Raw genomic sequence first — 13,716 nt, 5'->3', positions numbered from 1 at the left:
TCCCAGGTGCCCATTTAGATTGTCCTGCTCCTTTGGAGATCTGGATGTATCCTGGCCCTCTCTTCCCTTGTCTCTCCCCCAAATCTCCCTTATGCCACATTGAGAATCTCTAGCTAAACTACCTGTCTTCCCTCGTGTGAGTTAAAATGTAACTGGTTTCCTGCATTTAGCATCATTGGCTGGTCTACATCTTCTGTGGAAATCTTTGAATTGCAATGGACAGTCACACACAGACACAGCCACAGACACAGCCACAGACACAGCCACAGCCTGCTCATCTTTCTTCTTTCTACTACTACCAAACTACAAAATATGAGGGTTGGGCCAAACATGAGAGGTCATTAGTCCAACCCACACCTGACCAATAATCCTTTCTATAGCACAACCAATAATTGGTGATCCAGCCTTGTTAGTTAAAAAAAACAACAACTCTATAACCTGAAAAAGTTTTAGGAAGAATTTTATTAGGTCATTTGGTAGAGGAGAAAGAGCCAGAAAAAGGTGTGGTTCCCTTTCCTCCAAGGTTTTGTGAAGTTTCTCAAACAAGAGTCTCAACACATGAATTGTAAAGTAGGCAATTTGCTTGAGATGTATATTAGCAGGTAAGTATACATTTAATAATATTTGAGTGAAGCTAAAACACAGGTTTGAGAGGACCCAAAACAAAACCTGAATGAGTAGACTGCCACACAAATGTTTGGGGTAGATTCAGAACCTGGGGGGAAACTCAAAACATTCTTTGCCACCATCTCTGGCATTTCTGGAGAGTCACTGAGCTCAATGTGGTATCCTGGGTTTAAGCAATCTCTAGCTATGTAAAGCTATTTAAACAATATAATAATTAATAAGATTTTTATAGTATATAAAATATATTTTTATAATATATTTTATAAATATATATTATAAAATAAATTGTATAATAATTAAAAAGATTTTTTAATAAAGTATTTTTACACAGCCTTCAAATGAAAACCTAAAGTAGGTGGAACCCATCACCTCCCAAGAAACTCATTTCACTTTTGGATAACCCTATTTGTCAGGAGGTTTTTCCTTATGTTAAGAAGAAATCTGCCTTCCTGTATCTCTTATCTTTTGTTCATAGCTCTGTCCTTTGGGGTCAAATATAGATAGTATCAGTCAGTTTGCCAATCAGCATGCATTGATTAAGCACGTACATGTTTCAGGCACTGTGCTAAGACACTGGGGATAAAAAAAAAAGGCAAAAATCATGGGAGCTGGCTCACATTTTTTTTTTAAGCAATCGGGGTTAAGTGACTTGCTCAAGGTTACACGGCCAGTTATTTCTGGATGTGGTGCTGAGTGTCCGAGCCCGGGATTCGATCTCCAGGTCGTCCCAACACTGGAGCCAGTGTTCTTACTCGCTGAGCCACCTGGCCGCCCAGCTGGCTCACATTTTAATAGGGGAGACAACATACAAACAACTATGTACATACAAGATATACAGTATGGATGATAGGTACGCTAAGAAGACACTGATGGTGATCAGGGGTTAAGAGAAGAGGAGGATTTTGTTTTTGCTCATTACTTTTAATATCAGAACCCTTCTTAAAGAAGCTAGGAGTTGACCTGAGTCTTCAAGGAAGCCAAGGAAACCAGGAAATGAAGGTAAGGTGGGAAGAGCTTTCTAGGCATCAGAGACAGCCAGTGCAAAGACATTGAGTTGGGAGATGGATTGTCTTTTTCCCCCCATTTTTTATTAAATTTAAGCTTAAATACAAAAGAAAAGAAAAAAATCTTTCCATGTACACAACAGGACACAAGAGAATATTCAATATAAAACAACAAATTGAATTGTTTTATGTGAGGAATAGAAAGAAGTCCATCGATCAATGAGTATTTTTAAAGGGCCTACTATGTGCTGGGTGCTAGGGATATGAATACAAAGAATGAAATATCCCCTACTCACAAGGAGTTTACATTCTAATGTTCTACAGGATAACTCTTCAAATACTAGAGGTAATAATCATATCTATTCTAAGTCTTCTCTCTTGGCTAAATGGCCCAGTTCCCTCAACCAATCTTTGTATGGTTTGGTCTCCATGTCCTTCAATATCCTGGTCAACCTACCCTGGAGTAACTCTAACTCATGGTTTCCAACAGTGTCAGTCAGTCAATCAATCAAGAAGCATTGATTAAGTGACCACAACTTGCAAAGTACTTGGGCTAATCTCTAGGGATAGAAGGATGAAATGAAACAGTTAAAGAACTTACATTTTATCAAGTTGAGGCAATGAATACTCTATGCCACTTCTGTGTGATTTGGGGCAAATCATTTAACCAATCTGGTCACCAATTCCTTGTTTGTAAAATGAAGAGTTTGGACTTGGTGGTCTCTAGGATCTCTTCTAAAACTGATCCTGTAATTATTCATTTATCCATTCAACAAATATTCACTAAGTAACTAAGGAAAGTAGAGTTCTGTACTAGAAACTGAGAGAGATATGGTTTAGATAATACACAATCCTAACCCTCATGGAGCTTATAGTCTTATAGTATGGGGGCAACCCTGACTACCACTCTCTCATCTGAGGACCTTTCCTCATAGTTCACTGAAAAAATTGAGACCATTAACCCAAGAGCTCCCTCTTCTCTCTTCTTCTCACATAATTCAGCTATCTTTCTTCAATACCTCCATTCTTCACCCCTTCTTTGATGAAAAGGCATCCCTTCTCTTTACCAAGACAAACCTCACGACATGCACCCTTGATCCTATCCCCTCTTGTCTTCTCCAACTGATTGCTTCCTCTATCATCCCTATTCTCTAATCTTCACCTTCTTTCTATCTACTGGCTCTTTCCTTGCTGCCCATAAACATGCCCTTATTTCCCACACCCCCCCTCCCCAAATCTCTTTCCATCCCTGCTGGCCATTATCCTATAAGTTTCTTCCCCTTCTCACCCAAGTTCTAGGAGGTCACTTACATTCACTGTTCACTTTCTCTCCTCTCACTTGATTCCAAATCCTCTGAAATCTGTTTTCCAGCATCATCAACTGAATCTTCTCTTTTCAAAATTGCCAGTGATCTCCTAACTGCCAATCCTGATCTTCTTTGACTTCTCTCTTTGAGTACACCCTTTCTTCTATATACCTCCTGCGAACCCTCTCCCCTCTAGGTTTTTGTGGCACTATTCTCCTGCCTCTCTGACCATTCCTTTAGTGGATCACCAGTCACATCATTCCAACTAAACAAAGGAGTCCCCCATGGCTCTGTTCTTTTCCTTCCATACTATCTTTAAAATTTTTTTTAAATTCATTTTGAACTTAAATACGAAAAGAAAAAAAAGAACATTTCCATGTACACAGCACAACATAAAAAGGAGTCAATACAAAACTATGAATTTCCATTTTACACTGTTTTCTTTTTTAATTATGTAAAGAATACTACACATCATTTTCACAGTTACTCTGCTTTTCTGTGCTTCTTTCTAGGTTTTCTTTTGTTGCCTGCTGTGTATTTTTTTCTTCTCCACCCCTCTTAGAAAAGAGTACCACTATATGCAAATATATATTTACTTCTATTTATCTTTCCATATGCTCTTATTTGGAGATCTCATCAGCTCAAGGGTTCATTATCTTCTCTATCCAGTTATTCTCAGATCTACATATCCAGCCCTAATTTTTCTTCCAAGCTCCAGTCTCTCATCACCAGCTACCTTTTGGACACATCTACTTGGATGTCCCATAACCATCTCCAATGCAACAAATGCAACATTGTACAAAGCTGATCTCATTTTTTCCTTCCCTCTACTCCTCGCGCTCCCCCCGCCATCCATCTCTCTTCCAAATTTCACTTCTTTTTTCTATTACTGTTGAGAATACCACCATGCCCTCAGTCATCTAGGCTCACAACCTCGGGGTCATTCTCAACTCTTCTCGCATTCTCACTCCATGTATTCGATTCTTGCCAAGTTCTGTTGTTTAGGTCTTAACTGTATCTCCCATATCTGTCTTATTTTCTATTCACATAACCACTATCCTGCTTACAGGGCCCTTATCACCTCCTGCCTGAACTATTGTAATAATCTTGGGGTTGCTCCTCCTGTCTCCAGTCTCTACTCCAATCCATGTTGTTGTTGTTATTGTTTAGTCAGATCTGACTCTTTAGCACCTCATTTGGCGTTTTCTTGGCAAAGATACTGAACTGGTTTGCCATTTTCTTCTCCAGATCACTTTCCAGATGAGGAAACTAAGGCAAGGTTGTGACTGGCCCAAGATTACAGAGCTAGTAAGTGTCTGAGGTCAGATTTGGACTCAGGAAGATGAGCTTTTCTGACGCCAGACCTGGCACTCTATCCACTGTACCACCTAACTGTCCCTACTCTAATCCGTCCTCTACTCATTTGCAAAAGCACATTTGACCATGCCACCCCCCTACTCAGTAAATTCCAGTTTATTCCAGAAGCAAAAACAAAACCCTTTGTTTGACTTTTAAAATCCTTCACAGCTTGGCCCTTTGCAGTCTTAATATTTTACTCCTCTACATTCAATATTTAATCCAGCAGCATTGGCCATTCTTTGGCAAGAACACCATTCTTTGTACAGAACACTCCATCTGCTGAGTCTGTACCTTTTCATAGACTGTCCCTCATGCCTGGAATACTTTTCCTCCTCACCTCTGCCTCCTGGCTTCCCTGGCTTCCTTTGAGACTCAGCTCAAATCCCACCTTCTTCAGGAGGCCTCCCTCTAGCCCCCATTGCTACTACCTTTGCTCTGTGATTGCTTTCCGTCTACTCTTTATATATCTTGTAGACACAGCCTCCTCTATTAGAATGTGAAATCCTTGGGAGCAAGAATTTGCTTTTCTTTGTGGAGTGAGCAGGTTCTGGTCTCACTCTCCCATAGTGAGATGTATTCTATCTCCTTTTTCAGGGTTCTAGGAATATCCTTGAAGGGCTGGAATTTCTGTTCTCTACTACTATTGACTTAAGCTCTTATTCTGGATACATCTCCACCCTTCTGCCTCACCCCCACTGTTACCCGATAGTAATAGTATCTCAGTTACATTTAGAAGTTAACATCAATTACCTTTTACACAGGAATATTTGCTTCTGATTTATAGCAAGTACAAAAACACAAATTTTCCTCCCTATACCATGTAGGTCTCCAGGGAGAGTAGTCTCAGACTTAGCACAGTTTGTATGTTACATTGGTCCCACCAAGTTTACATTCGAATTTGTCACCATTACTGCATGAGTCTTAAGTCATTCCTGAGTTCTCAGAAGTATCAGTTTTGTTCTGACTACAAAGCCCAGCATGTATTTCACTGTCATACTCCCTTGGGTGGCTCATTCTCCCGACCTTTCAAAACTCACAAGGTCATAGCTTCCGGTTTGTTCTCCATTCTCAAAGAGGACAAATGATATCAGGAGGGTCATATCTTGACTACAAGTGAAGTGAATTTAAGTGAGGCAGAGCTGTGCAAAGTTGTCAGCCTCACTCTCTCCTCCAGAGTCATCAGAGTCCAGTGGCAAGACTTAAGTCAACATGACTAGCATGGCCCAGGATGCAGTGAGAGGCCTGGACTTTGTTAAATTAAGGTCTTTCCCTGCCTCAGTTTGTCTGAGGCAACACCCATCCTGTGATTAAGGGCTAGGTAAGAACTGAGACAAAGGATGGCCCAGTTTGCCATCACAAAAGAATCCATCTGGGAGGGAAGACCCTCAGAATTTCTAGTCAGAACAGAAAACAATTGCTACTTACACTCAACTCTGAGCCATCAAAATCCAAACAATGAGTAAGAGACTTGGGTTGGGACATATTATTGGCCCATCAATGAAAGCCAGAGTGATTTGGGTTTAAAGACATAGTCAAGTAGCTCCATTTGAAGCACAGTGGGCTTTTTCAAAGTCTGTTTTTTCAGAGCTATGTTTCAAGAAATCATAAATGAAAACAAGAGACAAGAGAGTTTATTGTCCCAGCTTTTTGAAAAAAAAATAATAAATAAATCGGGGGAAAAATCTAGACCCCAAACTCCAAGATATCTTGTGAAGCATAAGTGACCAAAAATTACATTCCTTTGGACAGAACACCCACATGTAAGTGTATGACTCCCCATGTGGACAGAGGAACAGAAAAAGAAGGAGAAAGAGGAAGAAAAGGAGAGGAAGAAGGAGAACGAGGAAGAAGAAGAGAATTAGGAGGAAGAGGAGAAGGAGGAAAAGGAAGAGGAAGCGGAGCAGAAGAAAACTAAAACAAATTAACAAATGAGAAGCCAGGGAAAAACAGCAACAACAAACAACAATAAAAAGCCCCCATCCATGGGGCCACATGTCAGCATTTGACTTGTGAGAAGGCCTGGGCTTTTCCCCTTATACCAGTCATTATCTCACCAGGGCTATCTGGTAGAAGAATTCTGCCAAAGAGATAAAATTGAATCAAGAGAGAGGAAGCAGAGGCCAATGAATGCACTTTTGGAAGGCACCCCCCAGTTCCTGTTTTTCCACTCCAGCCAATTGATTAGGCTACTATTCAATATGCTGTAAGCATATCAAAATCAGTTACAGAATATCTCTGAGTACTCCAAAGTCTCTCCAAGCACTCCCATCAGATACCATCATAACTGTCCTGAAAGTAGGTTTCCCAGCTTCTTCCACAGGAGAAATTACTTTAGTGGCGTTCTGAGCATGCTCATAGGGACTGGGCTTATTGACCAACACTTAGCTCAGTGTCTGGCACTTAAATAAATGTTGGTTGGTTGACCAAAAGATAAATATAATTCACAACCTTAAACCAATACATTGGAGAAGAGTTTCAGTGCACTGGTTGGGAAACACCGTGACAGTCATCTGATTATATCTGGTCTGACCAAAGTAGACCCTCCAATGATTTTTTTCCTTTCTTGACGTTGTAGCCATCGTTGGAGTGATTTCTTCCCTAACTTGTAGGTTTCCATCTTCAACCCTGCTTGGTTCAAATTCTACAGAGCATATTGCTCTGCCCAGGATAGCTAAGCATCTGAAATCACATCATTATGCTGTTAACTGAGCTTTGGATACTCAATACTTTTCCAACTCTCATTGTTTAACTTTCCTCTTCTATTGGAGGTTGGAGCACTAGACTCTTCCCAAAGTTTTCCTTTATAGAGGCCCACCCTGAGTCCCCCTCACCTTCCAATTTTCTTTTGTGTGTTCTTTCCCTATTAGATTATAAGCTTTTTGAGGGTTTCTTATTTGTATCTCCAGCCTGTAGCAAGTTCCTAGCATGTAATAGCTGCTTAATAAATGTTTTTTTTTATTGACTTAATCTGTGTAGTGCCCTACTAGGCCTCAGTCCAAAACTACAGATAAAAAGAGATCTCATCAGTATGGAGTCGGAGAACCAATCCTTTGAGGCATTTCATCCAATTAGAATTTGTATATGCCAAGAGTAACAGGACTTTCCAAGAGACCATTCCTTTGTTAAGACGACTAAATGAGAATGTTTTGAAATTGCCAAAGACAAGGGCAATGGAGGGGGGCTGGTGGTGAGAAATAATTACACACACACCCAGCTTGACTGAAATTCTAGTTTCTATTTGACCTCGTGGCACTCTAAAGAAATTGTAGCAGACGCATTTTCAGTGACTCAGGACTTCCATATTTATTCATATGCTGATCACTCTCCCATCCATGTCACTAATCAATCAACAAGAATTTATTAAGTCCTTACTTTGTGCCAGAAGCCGTGTTAGCTGCTAGAGACACAAAGACAAAAACACAACAGTCCCTGGTCTCAAGGAGCTTACATTTTCTCAGAGAATGCAACAATTACACACTTAAGTATATACAAGATATATACATAAATATATATGTATACAAGTATATATAAGATACATAAATATATGTATGTATATGTGTATACATGCATATATCCATACATGGGTATGTGTGTGAATATATGTTTATGTACATATACACACACTTTAATTTCTTTGGAGGCAGAGGAAAGAAGTTAACAATTGGGGATCAGGAACTGAATCTTGAAGGAAAATTGGGGTTATAAGAGGGGACACTTTCGTTGTGAATTACCACATACAGCAGATAAACAAGAAAAAGAAAATTAGAAAGCAGTCCTTGGAAGAGGATGGCAGATCTGAAGTCAAGGCTCCGTGGGATAGGCAGGTAAGTGGCACAGTAGATAGAGCACTTAACCTGAAGTCTAAATTCAGTGTCTTACTAAATTCAGACACTTACTAGTTGTGTGACCCTGGGCAAGTCATTTAGCTTCTCCCTGCCTTAGTTTCCTCATTTGTAAAGTGGGGATAATAATTTCTCTCCCAGGGCTGTTGTGAAGATAAAATGAGATAATAATTGTAAAGCACTTTGCAAACTTTAAAACATTATATAAATGCTATTATTATTATTATTATTATTTCCCCTTGGTGTATCTGAATCAATTCTGGGAAGGCTATCAATGAGCCATAAATTATACAAAGCAATATGCACTCATCCTTCCTTCTTCATCATCCTTAACATTTTACCTTTTATTCATCTCCTCTATTCCCTGAGGCCCTTTATGAATAAATAAATGATACTAATAGTTGTCAGCTACTTAAAAACTTCTTCTTGTACTAATACAGCAAGAATTTTCTGTCTGAACCAGGGACTTGTACAAGGTGCTTGAGAATTTTCCTCTCATACCCCAGATCTCTCATGAATTAATCAAATCATAAGCATTTCTTTTTAGTGCCTACTATATGCTAGGTGGAGATCCAGTACAGCTCTTTCAAGATAGTCTCACCCTGGGAAGTGAGGACATATTCTGAATATTTTCCTCCTTTTTCCAGAGCAAAATATGTTAACAATAAGCCTCTATAACTAGACCTTGGGCAGCTAGGTGCTACGGTTGATAGAGTGCCAGTCCTGGAGTTAGGAAGACTCATCTTTCCGAAGTTTAAATCTGGCCTCAGATATTTACTAGTTGTGTGATCTTGGCAATTCTCTTAACCTTGTTTACCTCAGTTTCCTCATCCATAAAATGAGCTGGAGAAGGAAATGGAAACCAATTTCAGTATCTTTGCCAAGGAAACCCCAAATGGGGTCAAGAAGAGTTGGACAAAACTGAAATAACTGGGCAACAAAATAAAAAGACTCAACCTACCTAATGAGGCCACCGAGGCATTTATAGGGAGTAAGAGGAAAAGGGAGAGGCAGATGCTAAAGCCTGCTTACACAGAGCAGATTCTGGGTTCCAGTAGAGCCCCTCCCTTTCCCTTCTTCTCTTTTAGAGCTGTGGTTTCCAATGATAGACTTAGTTCTTGGGGCAAACTTCTGTTGCATGGACTAGGTAGTCTCCCACCAGAAATCAAGTTTTTAAGCCATAGACTTAAAAAAGAACAAAGCTAAGAAATCTATGTGGTCAGTGTTGAATGAATGGATGGATGAAAAATCATTTATTAAGGATTTTTTAGGTGCTAAGAATTGTGCTACAGGAATGTGTTATAAGAAAATAACTAAAAAGCCAAGACAGTCTCCACCCTCAAGAAGTTTTCATTCTAAAGGGAGAGACAACACCCCCCCCCCCCGCCCCCATAGACACACACATACAGGGGAGTGGTGTCCAGGGAGGTTCAAGGATAAATAACTGGGAATTTACCTGGGATGGTGGGTTTGGCTCTAGGGGGGTGGGTTGGCATACCATCATGGCTGATTTGATCATGGTTCCAGCACTAGAAGTTGGTGGCGGGAGAAGGGCAGGGAGGAAGGGAAGGAAAAGTTGGCAAGGAGGTTGTGGAAATGGTTGGAGAGAAGGGTATGAAATGGGCCACTTTGGTTTGACACAATCTCATGAATGAGAGTGTTCTCTGAAGCAGAGGCAGTGTATTATAATGCATTCTAGCTTTTGACCTCATCACTCAATTGACCCTGCTCTCTCCAAATAGTGATCTCTTAATTGCTAAAAAAAAAAAAAATAAAAATGGCCTTTTCTCAGTCCTTTTCTTTCTAGATGCCTGTGCAGTCTTTGACGCTGTTGATCAGAGGGGGGCTCTCCTGCATAATATCTCCTCTTGGAGCGCTGCTCTCTTTCTTGGTTCTTTTCTTACCTGCCTGACTGTCTCTTCTCAGCCCCTTTGCTGAATCTATCCATGTCCCATCTGCTAACTTGAAAGCACACTCTAAAACTTCTCCGTGCTTTATATTCTTTTATATGTTCTCTCTTAATGATGTAATCTGATTCATGGGTATAATTATCATCTCTGTGCTATGATACATAGTCTATGACATATAGACTCCCATATCTATCTGTGTGTATATCTATTTATACATGTATATATATTTCTATATCTATGTATATGCATGGGTATATATCCATTTCTATGTATATATGTGTGTATGTATGTACATGTGTGTGTATTATCAACTTATCTTTCAGTGTGTGTATATATAAAAATATCTCTATCTCTGCCTACTTATCTATCTCTGTGTATATAAATACACACATATCTCCCCATCTGTGTGTATCTATATACATATATCTCTACCTACTTATCTATCTAGCTCTGTGTGTATGTGTGTGTGCATATATATGTGTATATATGTACACATGTATGTATATACATGCATCTGTATAGCTCTAGTTCCATTCTCTCTCCTGAGCTCTAGTCCTACACTTCTAATTGCCTGTTGGACATTTTGCACTAGATGCCTCATAGGCATCTCAAACTCAACACAGGAAAAATGGAACTCATTATCTTTCCTTGTCTTACAAAATTCCCTAATTCTTATGTGTATGTCACCATCTTTTCAGTCATTCGAGTTCACAACTTTGGAATCACCCTCTATTCCTTGTTGCCTAATCTTATCAAATTCTTCTGTTAGACCTTCTTTTGCATCTGGCCCCTACTCTCTACTCAAATGGTGACTAATCTAGTTCAATTTCCCATCTTCTATCTCCTGGACTATTGCAATAGCCTCCTAAGTCAATTTCTTACTTCAAGTCACTCCCGTCTCCAAACCATCCTCCACAAAGCTGATTTCCCTAAAGCGAGGGTCTAATCATTGCATTCTTCTAGGCAATAATAACTAGCACTTATATAGAGATTCAAGGTTTGCAAAGCACTTTGCATATATCATCTCATTTTATCCTCAGGGCAACCCTGGGAGTTAGATGTTATTATTATCCCCATACATGTAACAAAACTGAAGCAGACAGAGGTTAAGTGACTTGCTCAGGCCCAGACAACTAGGAAGAGTCTGAGGATGGATTTGAATTCAGGTCTTCCTGACTCCGGGTCTAGTGCTCTTTAAACCACTATTAAGATCAAATATAAAACTCTGTTCTTTACCATAAAGAACCCTTTGCAACTTGACTTCTGCTTACCTTTCCAGACTTAATTTCCCTTCATAAGCTCTTCAGAATAACCAGACTGGTCTTCTTGCCCTCCATCTCCCATTTGTACTCCATAGCTCTTTTTTTTTCCCTTTTGGAGGGCAGTTGGGGTTAAGTGACTTGCCCAAGGTCACACGGCTTGTTTTATCATGTAGGTGTTAAGTGTCTGAGGCCGGACCCAAACTCGGGTCCTCCTGACTCCAGGGCCGGCTCTTTACTCACTGTGCCACCTAGCTGCCCCCTACTCCATAGCTTTGGTACTCCTCGTCCCCCACGCCTGAAATGCTCCCCATCATTACCTCTACCTCTTCGGATCCCTCATTGCCCTCAAAATTGCGATCAAATGTCACCTACTTTGGCAAGCCTTTCCTTACCTAGTGTGCTTCCCTCCAAAATGACCTTTTGTTTATCTTGTGTAAAGTTATAGCCATGTACATGCTACGTTCCCTGAGAGAATGCCCTCTGAGGCCTTTGTATACACAGTGCCCAGTACACAGTAGGGGTTTAATAAATGCTTCTTGATAGATTGACTAACTGAAAAGCCTGTGTCTTGTTAAAAAAGAAATCTGGTTTCCGGTACAGGTTCTTCCCCCATGAGGTTTTAGACAAGTCACTTAATTTCTCTTGGCCTCTCCTTCCTCACCTATCAAGCTGATATATATCACACATTCAGACAAAGTGGGGGAAAAGAATAAATATGATTGATGGACTGAATGGGCTCTAACAGCTCTTCCAAGGGTGGTCTCTATCAAGGGAAGGGGGGCAAAATCAAGAGGAGTAAAAATGAGGCTTAACTTGACCAAGATAAACCTCCCTCCATCGCTGCCCCCCTCCCCATTATAGTCAGCATCACAAAGGAATGGAATTGAGTTCTCTGGTGAAGATGAACAGTTAGCTAGTCTGTACATAGTGTCTTTCCACTGAATTTCCATGTTGGCCTCCCCCAACTCAAGCCTTCTTTTTCACCTCCTTTCTCCCTTTGAGAAATTTCAGTCCCAGTATCCAGATGCTTCCCCCAACTCTCTCTCTCTTTCTCTCTCTCAGTGTCCATTTCTCTCACTCTTTCCCTGTATCCTTCCTGTTCTCCCTCCCTTTCTCCCTTCATCTCTCTGTTTCTCTCTTTCTATCTCTTCTTCTTCCTCTTTCTCTCCATCTGTCTCTGTCTCTTTTTCTGTCTCTCTCCCCTTCCCCCATCTGTCTGTCTGTCTGTCTGTCTTTTCCCAGGCCAAAGAGCTCCGACTTCCTGGAAGGTTGCCTCAGCAATTGTGTGGGTAGCTAGAATTGGCCCCCTGGGGCTTGCCTGTGGTTAGCCTGTCTGCTGCCTCCCTGCTCCTGGACACTGTTTCCCTTTGACTCACTTCTTCTTCCATCATCAGTTATGTCTACTCTGGAACAGCAGGCATGTGGGATGAGAGGTAACCTTGGTGTGCTGCAGAGCTTGAAGTTAGATCAAATTCTCAGATGGTCTCTGATCCCTGAGCAGGCTCAGAGGATCTGTGGCCAAGTCATCTCTGTTCCCACAAGTCTCTCATCTCTATCAAGACCTTGATTCCCCAAGGAACTATGGGAAAATGGAAAGTGCATCAAACCGGGAATCAGAAGACCTCTGAGTTCTCTCTGGTCCTGGCTCTTGCATGAACCAACTGTGTGAACTTCCCCTCTCTGAGCCTCATTTTCCTCCTTTGTAAAAATGAGGGATTGTAAGGTCGCTTACAGTTCTGATGTTATAGGGTCCTCAGATTCTCTCTTCTAGAAGCTCTCAGGTTTCCTCATGAGGACTTGACTTTGCATGCCAGTGAAAAATTCATTCATTTATTCGTCTATTCATCTGTAAATCAATCCATTCAATCAAGCATTTTGAAATTCTACCATGTGCTTCATAAGCATGCATTTAAGCACATGAGAATGTAGTTTCATATAATGAATAGAGCACCAGACTTGGAGTCAGGAAGATGTGGGATCAAATCCAGCCTCAGACACTTATTAGCTGTGTGACACTGGCCAAAACACTTAAAGATTTCTCAGTTTCCTCATCTGTAAAATGGGGAGATAACATCTACCACTTAGGGTTCTTGTGAGGACTAAATGAGATAATGTATGCAAAGTGCTATGCAAACCATTGCTTTGCAAAATAAAGTGCAATAATAAAATTAGCAATAATCAGTTATGTGGAAGAGGAGGAAGGAGATGGGTCAAGGACTGTGCTAGGTGCAGGAGATGCAAACTCAAAACAGACTACAGCAACTCCCTTGCTGTATGGGTAAGGGGAATCTTTCAGTTCTGACTTTTTGGTTGTCACCAGACTATGTAGTCCTCTAGGGCACTTGGATTCTCCTAGAAAAGAGACCTGGACATCATATCATATCATATCATGTCATATCATATCA

The sequence above is a fragment of the Petaurus breviceps genome, unplaced genomic scaffold, assembly GCF_028583685.1.
Source record: "Petaurus breviceps papuanus isolate PSGF00001 unplaced genomic scaffold, PetGlider_PUasm1.0 90701, whole genome shotgun sequence".
Taxonomy (NCBI): domain Eukaryota; kingdom Metazoa; phylum Chordata; class Mammalia; order Diprotodontia; family Petauridae; genus Petaurus; species Petaurus breviceps.
The sequence above is the reverse complement of the archived record's forward strand: the minus strand, read 5'-3'. Positions refer to the sequence as shown.